We start from the raw sequence: 21,193 nt of genomic DNA, 5'->3' as shown, positions 1-21,193 counted from the left end.
TATCTAAGATCTCAAAATCAAGATTAGAATGAGTCAAAAATTTCTCATCCAAACTGTTAATTGATGGAAAATTGGGTATTTGATTAACTGAAATTTTTCACGGACAGTGTCTTTTGAGTTTTTGTCAACAGATGCTGAAAGATTTTCAGTCTTTTGCTAAAATGTCAACATTTTCTCAGGAGAAAAGAAAACATTTTTCCAACCAGCTTTATTCATGATAGTGATGGTTGCCATGGTGAACGCTAAGACACATAAGTAGATGGTAGATCTTTCTAAGGTGTTATCGCTCCATCTCCTGCGTGTTCATCTCTTCAAAAACATGTTTCCTCACGCTTACTTCTTCCTTTCTCTCATCCTTTTCCAGTCTGCTAAAAGGATCAGCAAAGAAATGGTTAATGCTGGCGTTCAATGTGTCACCATTACACTTAAGAGTTAACACTTCTTGAAATTAACAGGGGCGTAGCGTTCACACCTCTCTGATTCATTGTTCTGGATTCTCTGTACACCTCAGTGACATGCAAGGAAGTTCCTCCCTTCTTGGAGAGATTGTCTCAGGCTCTCTGCAGACTCAGGCATGTGTTACTATATCGGCAGGGCCGGCTCCAGACCCTAGCGCGCCAAGCGCGTGTTTGGGGCAGCATTTTGCCGGGAGGGCGGCAGGCGGCTCCGGTGGACTTCCTGCAGATGTGCCTGCGGAGGGTCCGCTGGTCCCGCAGCTCCAGTGGACCTCCTGCAGGCGTGCCTGCGGAGGGTCCGCTGGTCGCCGAGCAGCGGGACCAGCGGACCCTCCGCAGGCACGTCTGCGGGAGGTCCACCAGAGCCGCGGGACCGGCGACCGCCAGCGCGCCCCCCGCGGCGTGCCGCCGTGCTTGGGGAGGCGAAATTCCTAGAGCCGCCCCTGTATATCGGTTACATGTGGGTCACATTTAGAAGGGTTCCTTTGCAGCTATGAAGGCTAGACACTTACTTTTTATTTTTAAACGAAAGATGAGATGCTACAGAATGTAAATATGCCCTGTAAAGCCACATGAGAACCTCCAGCAGGCAGGGCATTTCAAACCCCTGATGAGAGGGTGTCTGGTTTATATAAAAGATGCTTCCTGAAATAAACCATAGTATTAAACTGTTGTTTATGCAGAGAACTCCAAAAGCAGCGAGGGATGCAATGAAGAAAAAACTGTCATTCAACCTAAAAGGTGGAAACATGGGCGGTTTGTTCTAATTTAAGACAGTAATGAGCTGTCCAGTACAAGCCTGATTTTTAAAGGATCCAAGCAGTTGTCAGACTGGATCAGATCTGGGGTCCGTCTATATCTTTGGGATTTAGTAGCAGGAGTGTTGTAGGCAAGACACAAGAAACAATTCTTCCACACTACTCAGCACTGACAAGGCCACAGCTGGAGTGCGGTGTCTAGTTCTCAGCACCACACTTCGGGAAAGATGTGGACAAATTGGAGAAAGTCCAGAGGAGAACCATAAAGGTGATGAAAGGTCTAGAAAACATGACACATGAGGCAAGATTGAAAAAGCCTGGGTTTGTTTAGTCTGGGGAAGAGAAGACTGAAGGGAGACATGATGACATTCTTCAAGCATTTAAAGGTTGGTATAAAGAAAAGGAGGAGGAATTGTTCTCTTTAACGACTGAGGAGAGGACAAGAAGAAAAGGGCTTCAATTGCATCAAAGGTTTAGGTTGGACATTAGGAAAAACTTCCTAACTATCAAGGTGGTGAAGCACCAGAACAAATTACATAGGCAGGCTGTGCAATCTCCATCACTGGTGGGTCTTAAGAGCAGGTTAGACACACACCTGTCAGGGATGCACTAGAAAACACTTAATCCCCTGCACTGAGGTGCAAGTTCCCTCCTGATCCCCAATAGACAGAGGTTGTCTTCTGCCCTGGACTGATTGATGGATCACTTGATGATTCCCTGTTCCGTTCATCCCTCGGGGGCACCTGGCATTGGCCACTGTCGGAAGACAGGACACTGGGTAGATGAACCTTTAGTCTGAGCCGATATGGCCATTATGTTCATATGCCCTGAAAGCAGGAGGGTTTATAGCTCTTCGAAAACCCTTGGGTGTCTTTCAGAATTTTTACTATTACACTTCTGGATGCTCCATTATCCATAGAAATGCCTCCTCCTATTTTGAATCCTGCCAAGCTCTTGCCCTCAATAGTCTCTTGTGGCAGTGAGTTCCGCTGGCTAATTGTGTGATTAAAGCAGTGCCTTCTACCGGGTTTAAATCTGCCACTTTTCTATGTAATTGGCAGTTCTGCTGTTCTCAACCCATCCTCCTGGTACGTCTTCTGGGTGGCCCTTCGGCCAGAGAACACAGCATGTCAGGCTTGGCTTCTCCTCTCACTCCCCCACCAGTATCAGCCCAGAGGGAGGGACCTCTCCACACAGTGAAACAGGCCTTAAGAGGGGTGTTAGGGGATACCCAGATTTCCCAGCTGACAGCATGACTAGTTACAGCGTGAGCTAGAGAGCCTGGTTTTAGAAGCAGGAGCGGTGATGTCTTATATTCTCTGTGGATTGGGCTCAGCGGGGGACACATAACACACTGACCGATGGGCCACACAACCAGAACAGCTGTTGATTGTTGGGCTGTGTTAGATATAAGAAGTATAGACTGTTTAATATATTCAATTAGTTGTTTAATAAGGTGTTTATGAAGTAATGTTAAGTAAATCACTGGCTTTAAAATAAGATCCACTATGGAGTATATGAGCTATTGACCCTTGGACTCCATCTCTGAAAGGGGACTTGTTTACCATTAAGACACAGGCTCAAACCAGTCAAAACCGGTTTTTCCCGCCAAAACCAGCCCTCAGCATTCCATCTCCTCAGAACTTTTCCCACCACAAAAGCTTTATAAGGACGTGTTCAGGACCTGCGCAGGGCTGTCCACCCCAGCGACAGCCCGTACACGGTTGGGTCTTCACAGTGCTCCCGAGCTGGAGAGTGAAGAACCCCATCGGTCCCGCCGTGAGACTGAGGAAAAGGAGGCCTGTCACCACCATTCCTGCCATCCTGCATTCCTGGTGTCCACCATCCCAGAGGGCCTCCCTGCCAGCGACGAAATCCAACCGTCGTCTGGACTCCCCAGTGCTTCTCCTCAAAGGCTCTAAATCAGCCGGAGAGTGGAAGGTCCTGGGCATCGCCCCTGTACGTCTTATGCACTGCACCTGAACAGTGGGAAAAGGTTTCTGTGTTGGGGCATCATTTATTCTTGTTCAGCTTCCAAGGGAGGGTTTATGGGCCTGAGCTTTAAGCTCCCAAAGCCAGTCACTGTTTCATTTTATTAATTAAGTTTGCATTTTCCCCTATTCCTCCCAATTTTCTGTACCTTTACCCTGGATACACTTACCTTTGTTTGCACCAGATCACCTTGTCTCCTCTTTATTTTATTTACACCACACAAGGAGGGAGGCTAAATCCACTGGTGACAGATACAGGAGGGAGTCGAGTTTGTATCTTCGGAGAAAAGGGGCTTTCCTTTCCTAGTTCTCCCCTACCATTTCTAAAGTTTTCCTTTGAAGCATTGCCTTATTCCCCTGGAGGTAATCGCTGTATGACAGAGCTGCTGGGGGAAAATTTGTTCAGGGTCTCCTGGTGCGAATGGCGTAATGCTGGAATATCTTCCAGCTGGAGACACCCACACAGCTGGCTGCATCTCCAGGTGGGATGTGGGAGCAGAACAGATGTGATTTATCTCAACTTGCTTAAGGGATCTGGAAACCCAATTCTCATTTACATTTGGGAGGCCAACCCAGATCACATGGGCGGGTTTGAATCTGTCAGCCCAGCACCACAGGAATTGCTCTGCCTTTCCAATTCGGAGCATTGCTCATCTCTGGCAGAAATCAGACCCCACCCTGGCCCTAGGCAGGAAGGAGCCATCGTTGAGGCACCGTTGTAAGATCTCATGGCCCTGCCCTATTTCAAAGCCTATTGGCCGGAAACTCCTCCCAGCTGGGACTCCAAAGAGAGGAAGAGCTGGACAAATGCTACAGCTGGTCCCTGGCTATTTGCATGGGTATGTTGGTACCACCTTCCCCTGTCCCGCCTGGCACAGAATGATTTCCATGGTTCTCAGAAACCCTCAGCCTGTCTCACTTAAATAGACTGAGCCAGAAGTAACTCTGAGACGCTGACACCACAGTTCGGTCTCCTCTGCCCTGTTGGCGGTTGGCAAAGGACCAGCGACACCAGGCCCAGGCCATCCCCGGGCAGTGCCCAGTGGAGGTGGCCAGGCAGAGACATGGAAGCGTGAGATACCTCTGAGCCTGCTTCCACCTGCTCGGACTCAGAGGTAATCCAGGCTGGGGCAGGCTGAGATGGGAAGTGGTGTTGGAGACTCGGCACATTGTGCCAGGGAGATGGGAAGTGCTATACAAGGAAATAACTGTCTCACTTAGACTGAGCCACAAGTAAGTCTGAGACACTGACACCACAGTTCCGTCTCCTCTGCCCTGTCGGCAGTTGTCAAAGGACCAGCGACACCAGGCCCAGGCCATCCCCGGGCAGTGCCCAGCAGAGGTGGCAGAGCAGAGACATGGAAGTGTGCAATACCTCTGAGCCTGCTTCCGCCTGCTCGGCCTCAGAGGTAACCCAGGCTGAGACTAGGGGTTATCACAGAGAGGTGGGAGGGAGCAAGAGACTCCAGCCATCCCCAGACACAGGATGGGCCCCTCAGGGGTCCATTGCAGAGCGGTGCCGTTACAACAGCCCTGAGGCTGCTGGAATTACGCCGGAGGTCGACACAGCCCCCTGCCCCTGGTCTGGTCCCAAGAGCAAAGCTGCCGTGGCCCCATTTTCCCTTCTCAGCTGCATGGAGCAGACCCTGGTGCACCAGAGCAGCCAGCCAGAGAGTTTCTCTTGGCACCATTTCTATGTCACTGCTCGGCAGCTGTTCACACCCTGCAGTGCTGAAAGCCACCCAGGCTCCTGTTCACAAACAGCAAACAGGTGAGTGGGCGGAACCCACGCCCGTCCCACCCACGTGCAAATCCAGCTGTTCCCTCCATAGCCTGGGACAGCCACACAGCCCAGCGCACTGAGCCAGGGACCACAGCTTGCGGGAGGATACAGCCGCCAGGGGCTTCAGCAGGAGGTCAGAGAATGACACACACACACACACACACACACACTCCGCCCACAGGACCTGCACTTTGTTAAGATCCCTCAGTCCAAGAGCTGTGACAAAGGGCAGTTTTCTGTCATATCTTGGAGTAACCATCCTGAATTAAATAAAACCTCATTGAACTCAGTTTAATGCCTTCGGGGGGCTTTATATGTAAAATGCAATTGTCGGTGTGTTATTGTAGGACTGTATGAAACTGTTCAGGAGGCATGACCCATGTAATCTCAGGGAAATTTTCAGAACGTCAAAGATCAGTTTGGGACAATACGTGTGAAGTGGTTTCCTGGGAGGTACCTGGGAGGCCTTGTGAAGCCAGGCCTTGGGAAGAAAAGCCCCATTGTCGGCTGGTTACCTGCCCCTGGGAACTCCAGCTCGGAGAGCCCTGAACGGTGTAAAGGCCGGACTGAGCTTTTTCCGAGAGCACCAGTTCTGAGCAGAGGCTGCTGTGAACTTGTGACCAGAGCAGAGCCGCCTTTGTGGTGCTGAAGGATGAATCATCTGCCAGCGCCCATGCTGGGCTGAGCCCTGGTGAGCTTATTTGAAAATGAAGCTGAGCTCACAATGAAACCCTGGGGGAATGGATCCCCAGGGGTGTTACTCCTGTCGGGGGACAGACCCACCGGTGTCCCATGGCCGCCTTTCACTCTGATACAACATCACATGATGTACTGCTCCAGCTGCCAGTTATCTCACACACCCATGGCTAGGTTGAGCACTGAACTGGGTCTGGGATCTCCCTGGCAGTGCTGAGGCAGATCTGAAGACACCGTTAACGGTTAGTCATCTCACAACAAGTGGTTATCGGTCCCCACCAGCCTGAGTGTTGCAATATGAGAAAATGAGATCAAAACAATATCAGTCCCTACTCCTGCTTTTGAATACACATCTCATTTTCTGTCATTTTTCAACCATTAGCTATGTTTTTCAATTGGATTCTTCCCTGCCACTGTGTGAAAGACCCACACAAAACTGGGAAACTGACTAATTATACGAAAGAAGACATATGAAAGATGAAGACTGACTAACTGACTCTACAGGGTTGTACTTTCATAAGTTCATAGATTTTATAGATTTCATAGATTTTAAAGGTTGAAGGGACCATTATTGTTCATCTAGCCTAACCTGAATCACACAGACCAAAGAATCTCACCAAAAGATTCAGCCATCAGGCCCATGACGTGCTTGAACCAGACTGTGTTTTCTAGAAAGACCAATCCAGCCTTGGTGCAAAGACTCCAAGTGATGGACAATCCACCTTGTCCTGGGGGAAGCTGCACCAATGGTTAATCACCCACCCTGTGAAAACACTGAGCCTTATTTCCTGTTTGAATTTGTCCCACTGCTACGTCCAGCCCTGAATCTCATTCGGCCTTTGTTTGTGAGAGTAAAGAATCGTCTGGTCTCAGAACCTTCTCCTCATGTAGATACTTATAGACCCACACCTCCCATGTGCCGGGTGAGTGCCCCAACCACTGGGTATAAGTGGGGGCCCTGGCACCCCAGCCTCGTCTAGTGACTTAGTAACTGACACCTAAGTCCTGTGGAGAATCTAGCCCCCAATTTTATTGTTTGGCCTAAATGATTAGATGAATTCACAAAGAGTTTTTGCTGACCCAAAACTGTGGTTTGCGTGGACACACAATACAGTCAGATAATTGCCCCCAGGTTTGTTATTTAGTCTTTCACTGTAAGGCAGTTTTTCCCAGCCTCACATCATTCCTGTTGTTCTTCTCCATGAATGCATTTCATTGTAATCTGTGTTTACACCCCTTTATGTAATAGCTATTTATTGGCAATGTAATAATGGCATGCTGTCACGGTAGTGATGCATGGAAAATAAATGCCAAAGTTGCCCATTAATGCACTGATTGTCATCAGCATCCTACCCAGGAATGAACCATATCTGGTGGTACTGATTAAGAGTTGCCAGAAATTAACAATGCTCCCCATTCAGTGGTGAGAAAGCCAGAGCCAGGCGGGCTGCAGTTTTATCTCTGCAGGAGTATGCGGGACCTGATTTGACCCCATGTGAAGTCATTTACACTAGTGCAAAATGCTTCCAAATCCCAACAATGGATACTTGGTTTGCACTAGTGTCAATGACTGCACAAGGGGCAGGACCCTGGGGAAACAGGCTGATAGCCTTCGACTGGGTGGAGAGGACACATTTCTGTGACAAGACATTCTGGTCATTTCTAGCAATGGAAGGACTAAGAACTCTGTGAGTTCATTTCCTGGAGTAGAGCCTCTGTTGTTTATGCAGCTTGTTAATAAATGAACCCCTTCTGATCCACATTAACAAAGATGTCCCCAGTCTCATTATATGGCCTCATCACCATAGTATCTGAGCACCTCATGATCATGAATCTATTTATACTCATAAGCACCCCTGTGAGGATTGGCTGGTACACCCAGATGAAATTATTGGCCAAAACTTTTGAGTGTTATTGAGAATTTTCACCAGATTGGTTGAAATTTTTCAGTTGCTTTATAACTTTAAAAAAAAAAGAAAAAAGGAGTTTCGTTGCTGAAAATGGAAACAATTTTGGTTTCTGATGAAACTTCCCCAAAATCTTGTCAAAGGTGAAATTTTCTCGCAGAAACATCTGTCTTGAAATGAAGAATGTTGCCCAGCTCTGCTCTGAAGTGACTCCTGAGTTATGAAATATCTGGATGTCGAGCTAAAGCAACCACCTCTTCGGTTGAGGAGCTTCCCCTGGCAACGTGATTGGGCAATGACCCATGAAGCAATTCCTCTCTGTGGCAACTGCGGAGGCCTCCAGACCCCTGGGGCTTCAGTTCAACTCTGCCCTGTCTCCGATTACACAGAGAAAATTGCATTTGACTACCCCATGGCCCTAATGAATGAAAAGACCATCGGTCAGCCAGATGGGACATTTCTCTTCTTCAGTTTGAATATACTGCTGCCTAAATCATTCCCAACTCTTCTTTAAAGCCTTCCACAGGGAAATTATTATTATTGATACTAAAGAAAGCATCTAAAAGCCTCAAAGTTGGGCCCCATTGTGCTAGATGCTGCACAAATATACCATTATGCTGAGTGGGAGATGCTGATAAGAACATAAGAATGGCCAGACTAGATCAGACCAAAAGTCCATCTAGCCCAGTATCCTGTCTGCCGACAGTGGCCAATGCCAAGTGCCCCAGAGGGAGTGAACCTAATAGGCAATGATCAAGTGATCTCTCTCCTGCCATCCAACTCCACCCTCTGACAAACAGAGGCTAGGGACACCATTCCTTATCCATCCTGGCTAATAGCCATTAATGGACTTAATCTCCATGAATTTATCCAGTTCTCTTTTAAACGCTGTTTAAAATGCTGTTGGATGCCATCAAGAGAGTCTTTGCTCCTACGACAGCTGCAGACCTCGTCAGGGTCCATAGGTGGCTAAGAACCTGCTGTCTGACTCAATGGAAGGAGCCATTAAACCCCTGTTCTGTAGTAAAGGCAGCTGGAGACAATGGAGGGACCATCCAAGGTGCATGGCAGGGCAGAACTAAGCCACATGAGCCAAGGGGTTTCCCTGATTGCAAATGCAGGGGCTAGGAGGCTGGTTTGCAATTGGTCTGAGTTAGAGGCAGGAAACTAGGGGAAAGAATTGTGAGCAGGGCCCTGAGAGGGAGAAGAGAGACTGAGCTTTTTGGGCACAGAGCTCAATGGAGGGGCAGACTTAGGGATTTCTGAGCAAGTACAAGGCCTGTGGTTGTTTCTTTCTGTTGTGTTCATGGAAACAAGGACTCTGTGGACAGTCTTCTGAAATACACGAGATTACAACGAGGATAGACCTGACTCATGTCACCGATTTCTCATTCTAATGGAAACAATCCTATAAGGCCCTGAATATGGGCAAAGCGCTCAGGACAAAGGGGCAACAATAGAAGTAGATATACTATTGCTGTGGTTTCCCATCTCTTCAAACCTGGAAAAGTTCCGAGCATGGGAGTACGTTAGTGGCACGTATTAAAGACCCGGGTGTGAAATGTCTCCATGTAGGTAAAATAACTCAGTGAAGATTTTTTAGAACTGTCCCATCGTCAGCTCTGTCACAGAGACTCAGACCTTGTCTAACTACCACTTCCTTCGGTATAAGGTACATTGCTCCGGGGTGGGACCAACTGCCTCCCTGTGAATGACATGTTACACCACTGGTGTGGACAGCTCTATGTCGGTGGGAGACCTTCTGGTGCAGACCAGCCCTTAGACTCCTAAATGAGTCAGAGGATGTCCCGTGGTACCGAAGGCCATTCCTCCTGAGTGGCTTCAGATCTGTCACCTTGCCCGATATTCACAGTGTGAAACTGACTGTATCTGCGCTGTTGTCGTTTCTGGCTTATGTCAGAGCGCTACTGGGAGCAAGGATTTCAGGTGCTTTCCATTCTCAGTGAGCTCAACGTGATACAAAACAGACGTCCATTATTAGCAAGGGAGGAGTGAAAGCCCCTGAATGTTTTACAATGCCTCAGTGTCAATGTCCTGAACCTTGTTCTGCCTCCTGTGCATTATAAGGTTTATGCTAGAAATCTACATTCCTTTGTAACGTTTACATCGGAGCAGGTTGAAAAATGTGCCCCAAAATGCGTCCCTTTTAATCCATCGAAGTTTCATTAAAAAATGTTCATCAACATTTCAAATTTCAAAACCTTTCTACCCACTCCAGTCTTAGCACCAGAGTCTAATCTGCTGGCACCTCCTGTGCTGGGCGACCAGCCACCCCTATGCCAGACGGCCGCTACTGCTCACTGGCACACGTGTGATTGTGGGAACCTCTAGAGAGCAGGTCTAGAAGCTTGTAGAGCAGCTATCCCTGATCTCAGCTACACGTAACAATTTGGGTGTCCCTGTTTGGGGACGCTGGCCCCCCCAGCTCTCTCATTGTTCAGGACAGAAACTGAGTGACCATTTACTGTGGGTGGTGAACTACCATCTGGAACCTGAGGGCTGTTCCCTCCCCAGCTGAGCTCTCTCAGATCATGTGGGACGTCCATGGGCATGGAGATGCTGCGCTAGATTCTTGGTTAGGGTCCGTCCGTCCCCGTCGCTCCACTCAGGTGGCACAAGAATCCACATTCTGGCCGGAAATGGTCTGTGGAGAATTGCCCTGGTGGTGTAATGCTGGAGGCGCTGGGTTACTATGCCAACAGCCTGCTTCTTCCGCCGCTGATGCAGGGGGAATGTCGGGGTGTGGATCACCACTCCATTGGCCCCTCCGCCATTCGCTGGATCTCCTGGCATAAGCTAGAGTATTGTTATGTGTATTACAATAGTGCCTAGAGGCCTCTGTTGAGATAGGCACAGCTGTTGCCCCAAGAGCTGATACAGAGAAGACAGACAAAGGAAGGAGCCTTGTTCCCATTTTACGGATGAGGGAAACTGAGGCACAGAGTGTTGCCCCAAGTCACCCAACGCCTCAGTGGCAGAGCTGTGAATTGAAATGCGATCTCCTGGTTCTCAGCCTGTTGGCTCAATCACAAGAGCAACCTTCCCCCGTGTGTCCTTCTCCCTGGATCTGTACAGAACCTCCCGCCCCTTCATGTTAGATCAATGAGAATTTTCTCTAGTCTTTCTCAGCCCACCAGCCCCTGCCAGGGTAGCTGGATCATTCGTGCTGACACATGGGGTCTGTCTGCCCTGCCCTCTGCCTTGTCAAAGTAACTTACACTTGTGAAAAGTGAGACTCAGATGTTCCCAAAGCCAAAACTCCCCTCGCTCTCTGTGCACAGGTGTCACTCAGGCCATCACAATCAGGTCACTTTGTGGTGCTCTGGAAGTGTAAACACACCTTAAAATGGATGCAAACAGCCCCCTGGAAACTCCCTAGCAGGGGCGGCTCTAGGCACCAGCAAAACAAGCTGGTGCCTAGGGCGGCAAAATCTAGGGGGTGGCAGGCTGGGCTGGGGGGGGGCGGCAGGCTGGGCCAGGGGACCTGCCGCAGTCATGACTGCGGAGGGGGCGCTTGTCCTGCGGCTCGGCTGGACCTCCCGCAGGCATGACTGCGGCAGCTCAAGCAGAGCCGCCGGACCCGTGAACCGTCCGCAGCCGCGGGAGGTCCAGCCGAGCCACGCGGGACCAGCGGTCCCTCTGCAGTCATGCCCGCGGGAGGTCCACTGCTCCCGCAGCTCCGGGGCGCCTCCCGCACATGACTGCTTGGGGCAGCCAAAAAGGTAGAGCCGCCCCTGCTCCCTATGCAAGGGATCTCCATGGCTGGTGTGGAGCTGTTGTAAAACCTTGCAAACACCCTGTTCCCAGGCCCCCCGCATAGGGGGTGGATGGGGGAACGGCCAGAGCACACTGTAAATTAGTGGAGCAGAATGTAAATTAGAGCAGCTCTGAGGCTGCTCTAAATTCTGCTCAGGGCTGGACAGGGCCCTGCAGAGCCCCAGAACAAGGGGAGCACAGAGGCAGCCTCTTCATTTGTTGAACCTGCCTTATTGATTGAATGCACCATGTTGATTCCCAACCACAGGGACTGTGTGACTGAGAGGCGGGCCCCATGTGCTTCCTTTGATGAGGGGAGACTGTGACAAGCGGTGTTATTTGTGGGGAGTTGGCCACACTGTATCTCTGCAACCAGCTGCTCTTGTTTTCCGTCTGTTCAGATAAGACCCTCTCACTAGGTGCTTTGCTTGTTTTGGGAAATTCACCCGTTGATGGTGACAGATGCAACTGCCTGTGTTGCTCAGACTCGTTATCCGGCATGTGCACATTTCCTAGTGTGGGCAAAGCCACAGGGACAGCGAATGATCTTTTCTACACTCCCTTGGTCCTGATCTCAAACCAGCCCCAGGCCAGATGCCCCCTTTGTGTCAATCGGCCGTAGCTCCATTGGCGTCAATGGACAATAGGTCCAATTTACACCTGCTGATGGCCTGGCCCCGTTGTTTGCTAGTTTGTCAATGGGACGTTGCAAACTTAATTAATAAAAAATGTCAAATGGCTGAGACCAAGAACAAACTCCGCAACTGGGCTGGAGAGTCCAGCTTCACAATGGAGAAACATCTGCACGGTTATTGCAACATTCCCCTGCCCTACGGTGTCAGACCTCCCCTGTGTGCAAAATCCCTGGTCCTGTTCATATGTAAACACAGCAACAAAACTAGCTTTGAGGAGCTGATCACATCCCCCAGCACCACCTTGGCAGGGCTGTCTCTGGAGCAAAGGCTGATTCCTCAGGAGCACCGAAGAAGAGCCGGTTCTGTCTCCCAGCCAGCAGCAGAGTAACTGTGGCCAAGGCTGGATCTTACATCTCCCAGTCACAGTCTGACATCATCACTGCAGTGACACCCCCCCTGCTCTGAGTGTGTGTGAAGCAGCAGCCCCGGCCAATGACACAGAAGAGAACCAAGGCCAGACAGTCCCATTATAGTGCTGAGCTGAAATACACCCATTGCTCTGGGCTCAGGAGAGCAGGATTTGGAGTTAATACACTGGCCTGGTGCTTGAAAACCATGAAGTGACCCCCTAGCGTGGTCATGGAAAGCAGTTTGCAGAAGTAGGTTGTTATCTGGAGACTGAGCTGGAGGTGTCTCAAAAAAAGAACCCTGGTCATCTTAGATGCAGAACTGGTGGTTTCAGATGTTTGCTAACCGGCATGGCCTTGCACAAAGTGTGGGTGGCTGAAGATTATTTCTACATATAGATGAATGGATTGTGAGTTCTGGGAACAGGATCTACAAGAAACAGTGAACAATTGCAAAACTAAAACACAACAAGGGAGATGCTGTTTTGTGTCCATGGGAGTCTGTTCCCATTCGCAGCACAACACACTTTGCACATGTACAAGAGCCATTAAGTAGAGTTGGTTGAAAATTTCCCCATGGAGCGGTTTTTATGGGAAAATACTGGTTGGACAAAATCAAAATGTTCTGCAGGAATGGACCAATTCCGATGCAATTTCATTTAGAAAAAATCAAAGCGATTGGCTTTGAGAAGGGTGAAACTCTTCATGTTATATTATGCATCGCAATAGAAAATGTAAAAGTTGAAATCGAAATGATCGACTGAAAGCCAAATTTTAGACACTCCTTTGGCGGGAGAGTCCGAATTCAGATGTTTCGTTCCCATTAGGAAGGAATGTCAACTTCAAAACCCGACACTTTCTGCGAATGGAAATTCCGGCCCCTGCCCAGCTCCTGCAGATGGACAAACAGCAGCTGAGGGACGAGGCCTTTGGCAGCTTGGCCTCGGGTGACTCGGCTCCCATTGGAGGGAGAGCGGCACTGGCACCACTGGCGGCACAGGCAGGGTGAAAATGTAGCAGGATCTCTGCCTGCCCCCCGGCAACTAGCCCCAGCTTGCGCCACGGCTACATCACCAAAGTATCTTGGTTCCCAACCAGCCCCGCTTCCAGCACCCAGCGTAGGGGGTTTAGGGCAGAGCCAAAGCATACACAGAGTGCACAAAGCCCACCCGTTCCCGCTTCAAGAGCAGAGCGTGTGTGCGTGAGAACCAGGCCCCAGGTGTTTCTGGTACAATCACAAGCAGGGCAGGAGCTATTTGGCAGTTATTTGTGTTGCTGGGGGAAGGGAAGGGGATGTTTAGGTTGGGGATTTGGTTACACATTATCCCTGCAAAACAGCTGCAGCTGTTCCCTGTCTATGCAATTAAAAGCCTCTCAGGAGAGACCGCGTTTGTTCCGGGAAATGTATCCGCTGCTGCTAATGGATGCACCTGATCATGCGTCCATTGCTCACACCTGTCATCCAGAAAGTCTACATTTCCCAGAGCAGGAAAAGCTTTTGAGACACTATGAGATCATCTACACAGCAAAAAAACCCTCAGTAGCTCACCAGGATCAAGCTGCTGCGGGGTACAAATAGCAGTGTAGATGTCTGGGCCAGGGCTGGAGCCCAGGCTCCAAGACCCACCCCCATCACTGGGTTTCAGAGCCCGGACATGAGCCAGAACCCACATGGCTCCATTGTTATTATTAGCCCTGCAGTGTGAGCCTGAGTCTCTTGACCCCGGAGGGGACGGGGATGTTGCTGTGTGGACGTATCCTAAGTCAGAGCCTCACAAACAAAGGGACGTGCACGGAGAACAGGCCGCATTGCCAGCAGTGCCAAGGAGCACGTCCCATCTCCCTGCAAGAGCGGAGTGATTCCAGATCTTACATAATCACTCGCCTTCTGCCCTTGTCACTGCTGGGACAACCCCCGGCTCCGGCTGGGCACCAAGCTGCAGACCCAGCCCATGGCAGGGCCAGAGGGATTGAAAATGCAAAGAAATTGGTCTTTCCCGTTAGAGGGCAGTTTCCACGTGTCACAAGGCGGGATTTCCTGCCAACAGCAAGTTAGTGCAGCCAGGCGCTTGTCTCCACCTGGACAGATGCTGCAGACACAGAGCAGCTCCTAACCCTTGGTCTTTGGTAAAGCCGGGCTTGGCCTCTGCTAACTCTGCTCCTGCTGCAGGGAGAGCAGCGCTGGCCGGCCTGCAGGTCACTGCCAGCCCCACAGGCTGGGGGATGGGGTAGCAGGAGCTCTGCCTGCCCCCCTGCAGCTGGCGCTAGCTCAGCCCCACGGCTGCACGGGGCCCAGAGCAGCTGGTAGCTGGGGGTGGGGGTTTGCACAGCTCTGTTCTAGCCTGGCTGCACCTCAATGCACCGAGGTGGTTTGAGCGGTTCTGTTGCATCTGACATTTGTGCAAGAAAATTGTAGGAGTGCAAATGTGTCTTATTATAGACATGGGGTGTTGGTTTCTCTTACAGCAACCAGTCACTTGAGATTAGAATCTCTGCCCCACATCAGTTTTTTTTCCTGTTACTCTTTTGATCTCTTCTGAACGCCTAAACACGTTTCCTGTCTTCTCTCCTCTTTATGATGTTCCACTTGTTACAAGCTGTGTGACTAAATCAGTCCATAAACTCATTTATTTTCATAGTAACTTGTCATTTTAACCATATCTGGGCCCCCTCCCACTCCCCTTCGTCTGTTCTAGCCTGGCTGCATCTCGAGACACTGAGCATGTTTATGTGTTTCTGTTGCGTCCATTACTGAACCATGAAAATAGGGAGACCCTGAATGTGGGTATGTCTACACTACGGGATTATTCCGATTTTACAGAAACCGTTTTTTTAAAACAGATTGTATAAAGTCGAGTGCATGCGGCCACACTAAGCACATTAATTCGGTGGTGTGCATCCATGTACTGAGGCTAGTGTCGATTTCTGGAGCGTTGCACTGTGGGTAGCTATCCCATAGCTATCCCATAGTTCCCGCAGTCTCCCCCACCCACTGGAATTCTGCAAGCTCTTCCTCCTCCTCATCTTCCCTGTTTAAACCTGCTAAATTCGGTATAAACTCGTAGTGTAGACCAGGCCTGTGTCTCACTATAAATAAGGGATTGTGGTTTCTCTGTACCATTTCTTGAGATTAGAATGTGTCACCTAACCACATCTCTGCACCGCTTCAGTGTTTTTCCGGTGTAGCTCTTCCTGCCTCTAGTCAGCTCTTAACTGCATATTTGTTCTTTCTCTACCTCTTTATTATTTCAGTTATTTAAAAGCCATGTCACTGAATCACAGCATAAATGCATTACTTTTCATTGCAACCGGTAATTTTAAGCACATCTGTGCCTCCTTCCCCCTATCCTTTGTTTAAAAAGGACAGAACAGCTTTTAGCTCAGGCGTGACTAGCAGAGAGCAGTGCCAGGAGATTTTAGCTCAGTGAAGAAAGATTCAAAGTTAGAATTAAGTGGCTTTAGACTGGAGACATCTAGGCGGCCTTAATTATCGCTGTTGCTAAAGCTTCTGCCAGAGCCCAGCATGGAGACTGTGTTTTGAATATTAAAAACCAGGATACTTTTGTGGTGACATTTTTAGGGTACTGAAATACCCCTACAAAGATAAACAAACTTAAAAAAAATACACGTTGTGACAGCCAACGTCTGACCCAGCAGCGTCATGTGCAGGGGCAGCTCTATAAATCACGCTGCCCCAAGCAGCGCGGAGCGCTGCGCCGCCCTTCCCCGGTCCCGCGGCGGGTCCCCTCTTCCCGCGGCTCCGGTTGAGCTCCTGCCGGCATGCCTGCGGCAGGTCCACGAGCCGGGACCAGCGGACCTGCGCGGTCATGCCTGCGGGAGCTCAACCGAGCAGCGGGAAGGCGGGACCCGCCGCAGTCATGCCTGCGGCAGGTCCGCTCGTCCCGGGCTCCGGTGGACCTGCCGCAGGCATGCCGGCGGGAGCTCAACCGGAGCCAAATGCCGCCCCCCCGGGAAACGGCCGCCCCAAGCGCCTGCTTGGTGCGCTGGGGTCTAGAGCCGCCCCTGGTCATGTGGGCATGTTTCTTAGAAGGGAGGATTGTGTTCTATTGATTCAGTGTCTGAATGAATTGAGCAGAGACACGGCAAATGTATCATTCAGTTTCCATCTGAGGAAGACAGCAGCTTGGATCATGTCCCACGTTAGCCTTTTTGTAGCCTGGATTTGTCAAAGGTGCCAGTGGGAGTGAAATGCCCAATTCCCACTGAAAGCCAGTCGGAGTTGTGCTCTGAACTCACCTGAGAGCCCAGCTCTAGTTATTCAACATCTGAACCCTTAGAACAGGAGTAGGCACCCTATGGCACATATGCCAAAGGCAGCATGCAAGCTGATTTTCAGTGGCACTCACACTGCCTGGGTCCTGGCCACTTAAACATTTTAAAACCCTTATGTACTTTACATACAACAATAGTTTAGTTCTATATTATAGACTTAAAGAAAGAGACCTTCTAAAAATGTTAAAATGTATTATTGGCACGCGAAACCTTAAATTGGAGTGAATAAATGAAGACTCGGCACACTGCTTCTGAAAGGTTGCCGACCCCTGGCTTAGAAGGATGACATGAAACATCAGGACGTTTCAGCTTCGAGGAAACTACAGCGAATTCACACCAGCCAGGATCTGGTCCCGTTGATTAACAGATCTATGCCTGATTCACACCAGCTGGCCATCTGTCTCCAATGATTCCAATGGAGTCATGGCCAATTTACACCCGATCGGATTCAGCCCATAATTCTTTCAGAGCAGGGACACGCAAACCTTTTTCTATATTTGCCCTTGTGGTGGTGTCTAGCCAAATTGTCTGGACAAAGAGCTCAAGACCTTTCGGGAGATGGGGTTTTTCTTTTAAAAAACAAGGCAAGTCCATACAAAAAATGCTGTTGAGCGAACATTAAGATGGCAGCGTGAGGCCCTAGAAGTCAGGAAATGCTAACGTTAAGCTCACCCAGGCAACGTTAACTCTGCCCCTTTGGGCACCGGTGTTACAATGCAAACTTTAGCTCCATGAGCACATGCTGGTCTTTCTGCCGGGCTCGTTCAGGGCGAGGGAGTCACTAGCCCTAATACACATACAAGGGAATCGTGGGTGAGGAGTCCTGCACTAGGTTAGGGGTGCACAGACTGTGGCTCCAGGCATGGGGGGAGCAGGGGTTTCATGCTTCACAGTTCTTCCCCCTCAATCTGTATTAGTGGGCATGGAGGGGCAAGAAGTGGGTGGAGCCTCGACTCCCCCGGGGCCTAATCCGCACCCACTGACCACTGGCTTCAGGGGGCTGTGAATCAGCCCCCCAGTGCACCGTGCAGCAGTGCTGGCTGGGTGCGTGGAGGGGCGGTTGGCTACACCTAGGGGTGCAGTGAGTGATTAGCCGTCCTCCCCCGAGGCAGTGAGGGGCTCTGGGGAGGATCTCTGAGGCATGGCATTGCCTGTAGGCTCCCTGCTGGAGCTGCGCTCTGTGTGCCGCTCCTGACTCAGCGCTGGGACTGGTGCCTCAATCCGGCCCTGACGGTGCAGGCTGGTGAGTGCCCAGCGAATGGGCCCTGGGGGTCCCTACCTCACTCTGGGCCTCAGTCTCCTCGCACGTACGGCCCTGATCCTGCAAAGGCTTCCCCCGTATGCTTCACTTTGTGTGTTGTCTGTCGTCCCATCACAGGGCTCAAAGCTCAGCACGGGCGCCCGGCCTGGCAGGATCGGGGCCTCAGAGTCAAACTCCACTGTCCAGTTTCACAGCAGTGGGGCTGGGAGCGAGGGGAATTAAACGTGGGGTTTATTTTTAAAAGAAATTTCAAATATACGTGTTATGGAGTCATGCTGTGGCGTGTGCACAGCAAAAATAAGATATTTATTTCTGGAGTTTGTAGAAATGCGACCAGCCCCTGTGCTAGCCACAGCGACGTGTGGTTCTGGCCCTGACATATGAAATCTAAATATAAACAGGCCTTGACAAGCACTGGTTATAACAGGAGGTGGGTGTGGGAGGTACGGAAAGAAGACGGACACTCACTGAGTGTTGCACTAAGAATAGCAGCAAAGAGTCTTGTGGCACCTTATAGACTAACAGACGTTTTGGAGCATGAGCTTTCGTGGGTGAATACCCACTTCGTCAGATGCATGTAGTGGAAATCTCCAGGGGCAGGTGTATATATATTGTGGCAAAGTTCCTCCTTTCCTCTCGTAGGTCCTGCGCTTATTGGTGGATTTCTTCCCCTCAGTGGCTTTCCCCTTGGATGAAACCCATAGTCTGGATCAACTACTCCTATGTCTGATTAGGGGTAGCGGGGCTAGGGGGGAACCCGGGCCCGCCCTCTACTCCAGGTTCCAGCCCAGGGCCCTGTGAATTGCAGCAGTCTCTATAGTGCTACTTGTAACCGCTGCTTGACCGCTACAGCTCCCTGGGCTACTTCCCCATAGCCTCCTTCAAACACCTTCTTTATCCTCACCACAGGATCCTCCTGGTGTCTGATGCTGCTTGATTGTATGGTGTTTCCTCAATCCTCCAGTAGTACCCCCTCTCAGTTCTTAGTTCCTTGTGTCTCTTGCTCCCAGCTCCTCATGCGCACTTCTTTCCTCTGGCTCCTCCTCCCTTGACTGGAGAGAGCTCCCCTTTTTATACCAGGTGCCTTGATTAGCCTGCCCTGATTGGCTGCAGGTGCTCCAATCAATGTAGCTCTCTCCGGTGCCTTCTAGAAAGTTCTTAATTGGCCCCAGGTGCCTTGATTAGCCTGGAGCAACTGCCATTTTGGTTCCCATGGTACTAGGGATTTGCTTAGCCTGGAGCTAACATACCTGCTCCTCAGTACTTTCCTGTAGCCATCCGGCCTTGCTCCATCACAATATATATATATATATAAAAGCAAGCATATTGCTTATATATATCTGCCCCTGGAGTTTTCCACTACATGCATCCGACGAAGTGGGTATTCACCCACGAAAGCTCATGCTCCAAAACGTCTGTTAGTCTATAAGGTGCCACAGGATTCTTTGCTGCTTTTACAGATCCAGACTAACACGGCTACACCTCTGATACTTGGCACTAAGAATAGACGCGTAGGCTACAAGGACTGGAACCAGGTTTCTGGGTCATTTCTTTTTGTATTATTTCTTTGTTTGCCATTTCTACCCTGTAACCCTGTTCCCAGTATACCCCACATCCACTGCCCCTCTCTCCCCCAATACCAGGGGCTCCATCTGCCCCCCATGCCAGAGGCTCTTTGTCACCCCCTACCTTCATTTCAGGGTCCTCCATTCTGCACCCTCAATTACTGGGGCTCTCTGTGCCCCCCATTCCCTCTCCCCCAATGCCAGGGGCTTGGTGAACACCCCCATTTCCCTTCCCTCCACTCCCTCCTTCCCTATTCGTCTTCTTTCTGTCTTTGAGATAAGTAAGTCATTGAAGGTGTCAGCTTGTGAAAGTCCATTGGGGGCCTTGGCAGAGATGACCGGGGGTGGGAAGGTTGAAGCAGGAAGGGGTCAGTGGCTGCCTTCAACCAGCTCTTTGATCTGTGGACAGATGCAGGGGTGCGGGAAACCGTGGCCATGCTCAGAAGCTGGCAGGGCCCCCATTTGTCCTCATTTTCAACCTACCAACTCTGTGAGTTCCACCACCACCGCCATATCGGGGGACTCTGGCCACTCATGCCGAGACCATCCCCTGACATTCTGGCAGTGATTGGCTGCAGACTGGAAAGTTCCTGTGTTACAGACACACAGAGAAGTGCCAGGGAGCTGGCGGAAGCCCAGTGATCTATTTAGGGGCAGTGGAGGGTTTTGGAGGGAAGATAACAGATAAGGACACCATTTAGTCCCAGAGGTCATGGAGTCTGTGACTTTTGCAGAGCTCCATAACTTCTGCTTCAGCCCCCAGGGCTCGGGCAGTCAGCAAACGCAGCTGGTGCCTCATCCCATCAAGGTAACTGTTACCCCCCCCACCCCCTCCTTGTGCCAGGGTTTTGCCCTCTGCCAGGGTCTGGCAGCACCTCACCCCTGCGCTTAACCCTGGCTCCTGCCCCCATCCCTGATTTTGCCCCTCAGCCCCTCTCTTGCCCCAGCCTCCAGCTGTTTGAACCCCCCACCAGCCACTCAGTGTCCACCCCCTGCACAGCCCCTGTCCATCTCCCCCCCTCCCAACATTTGCCCCCTTTTAACTCCTATGAACAGCAGGTTTTAATTCTAAGTAAGGGCAGAGTGAGGGCAGCGGCTTCAGCAGTGGTTACTGAGCATGCTCAATTCATGTGAGTGGGCTTTGTAGAAGCTAAGCAGCAAATTCTGTCCTGGGGCAGTTTTTGACATTACACAGGGCCTGCTCCCATCAGGGCCTCTCTGCCCGCCCCCCCCCATGGACCTTCTGTCCGTTCCCCCTCCTCTCTACCCAGGCAGGAGGCTATTTTCCCACCCAGCCCCTCTTCCCCTCGTCCCACCCAGGAGCCCATCCATCCCTCCATCCACTCATCCGTCCCGCTCTGCCCAGCTCCCCCCAGAAACCATCACTTCTCTCCTGGCTTCCCCACTCAGCTGTTGCCGCTCTTGGCCACATCTCCCAGCAGCCCAGTGCCTCTATCCGGGCCTGGCACCCTCTGGAGTCCCCAGTGGCCAGCTTCTCCCCTCAGCCCAGTGACAGGGCCTAGCCCTCCCCCGGATCAGACACAGGGTCCCTCCCCGGGTCGGAGTGGCGGGTAGAGCTGAGAGCCATCAGCAGTGATGGTTTGTCCTATGTGAGGGGGTGAGCGCTAGTGCACTGTGCTGGGGCTCTAGAGGCCTGGGTTCTAG

Source organism: Mauremys reevesii, unplaced genomic scaffold (assembly GCF_016161935.1).
Source record: "Mauremys reevesii isolate NIE-2019 unplaced genomic scaffold, ASM1616193v1 Contig43, whole genome shotgun sequence".
NCBI classification, from domain to species: domain Eukaryota; kingdom Metazoa; phylum Chordata; order Testudines; family Geoemydidae; genus Mauremys; species Mauremys reevesii.
This window is presented reverse-complemented; position numbering follows the sequence as displayed.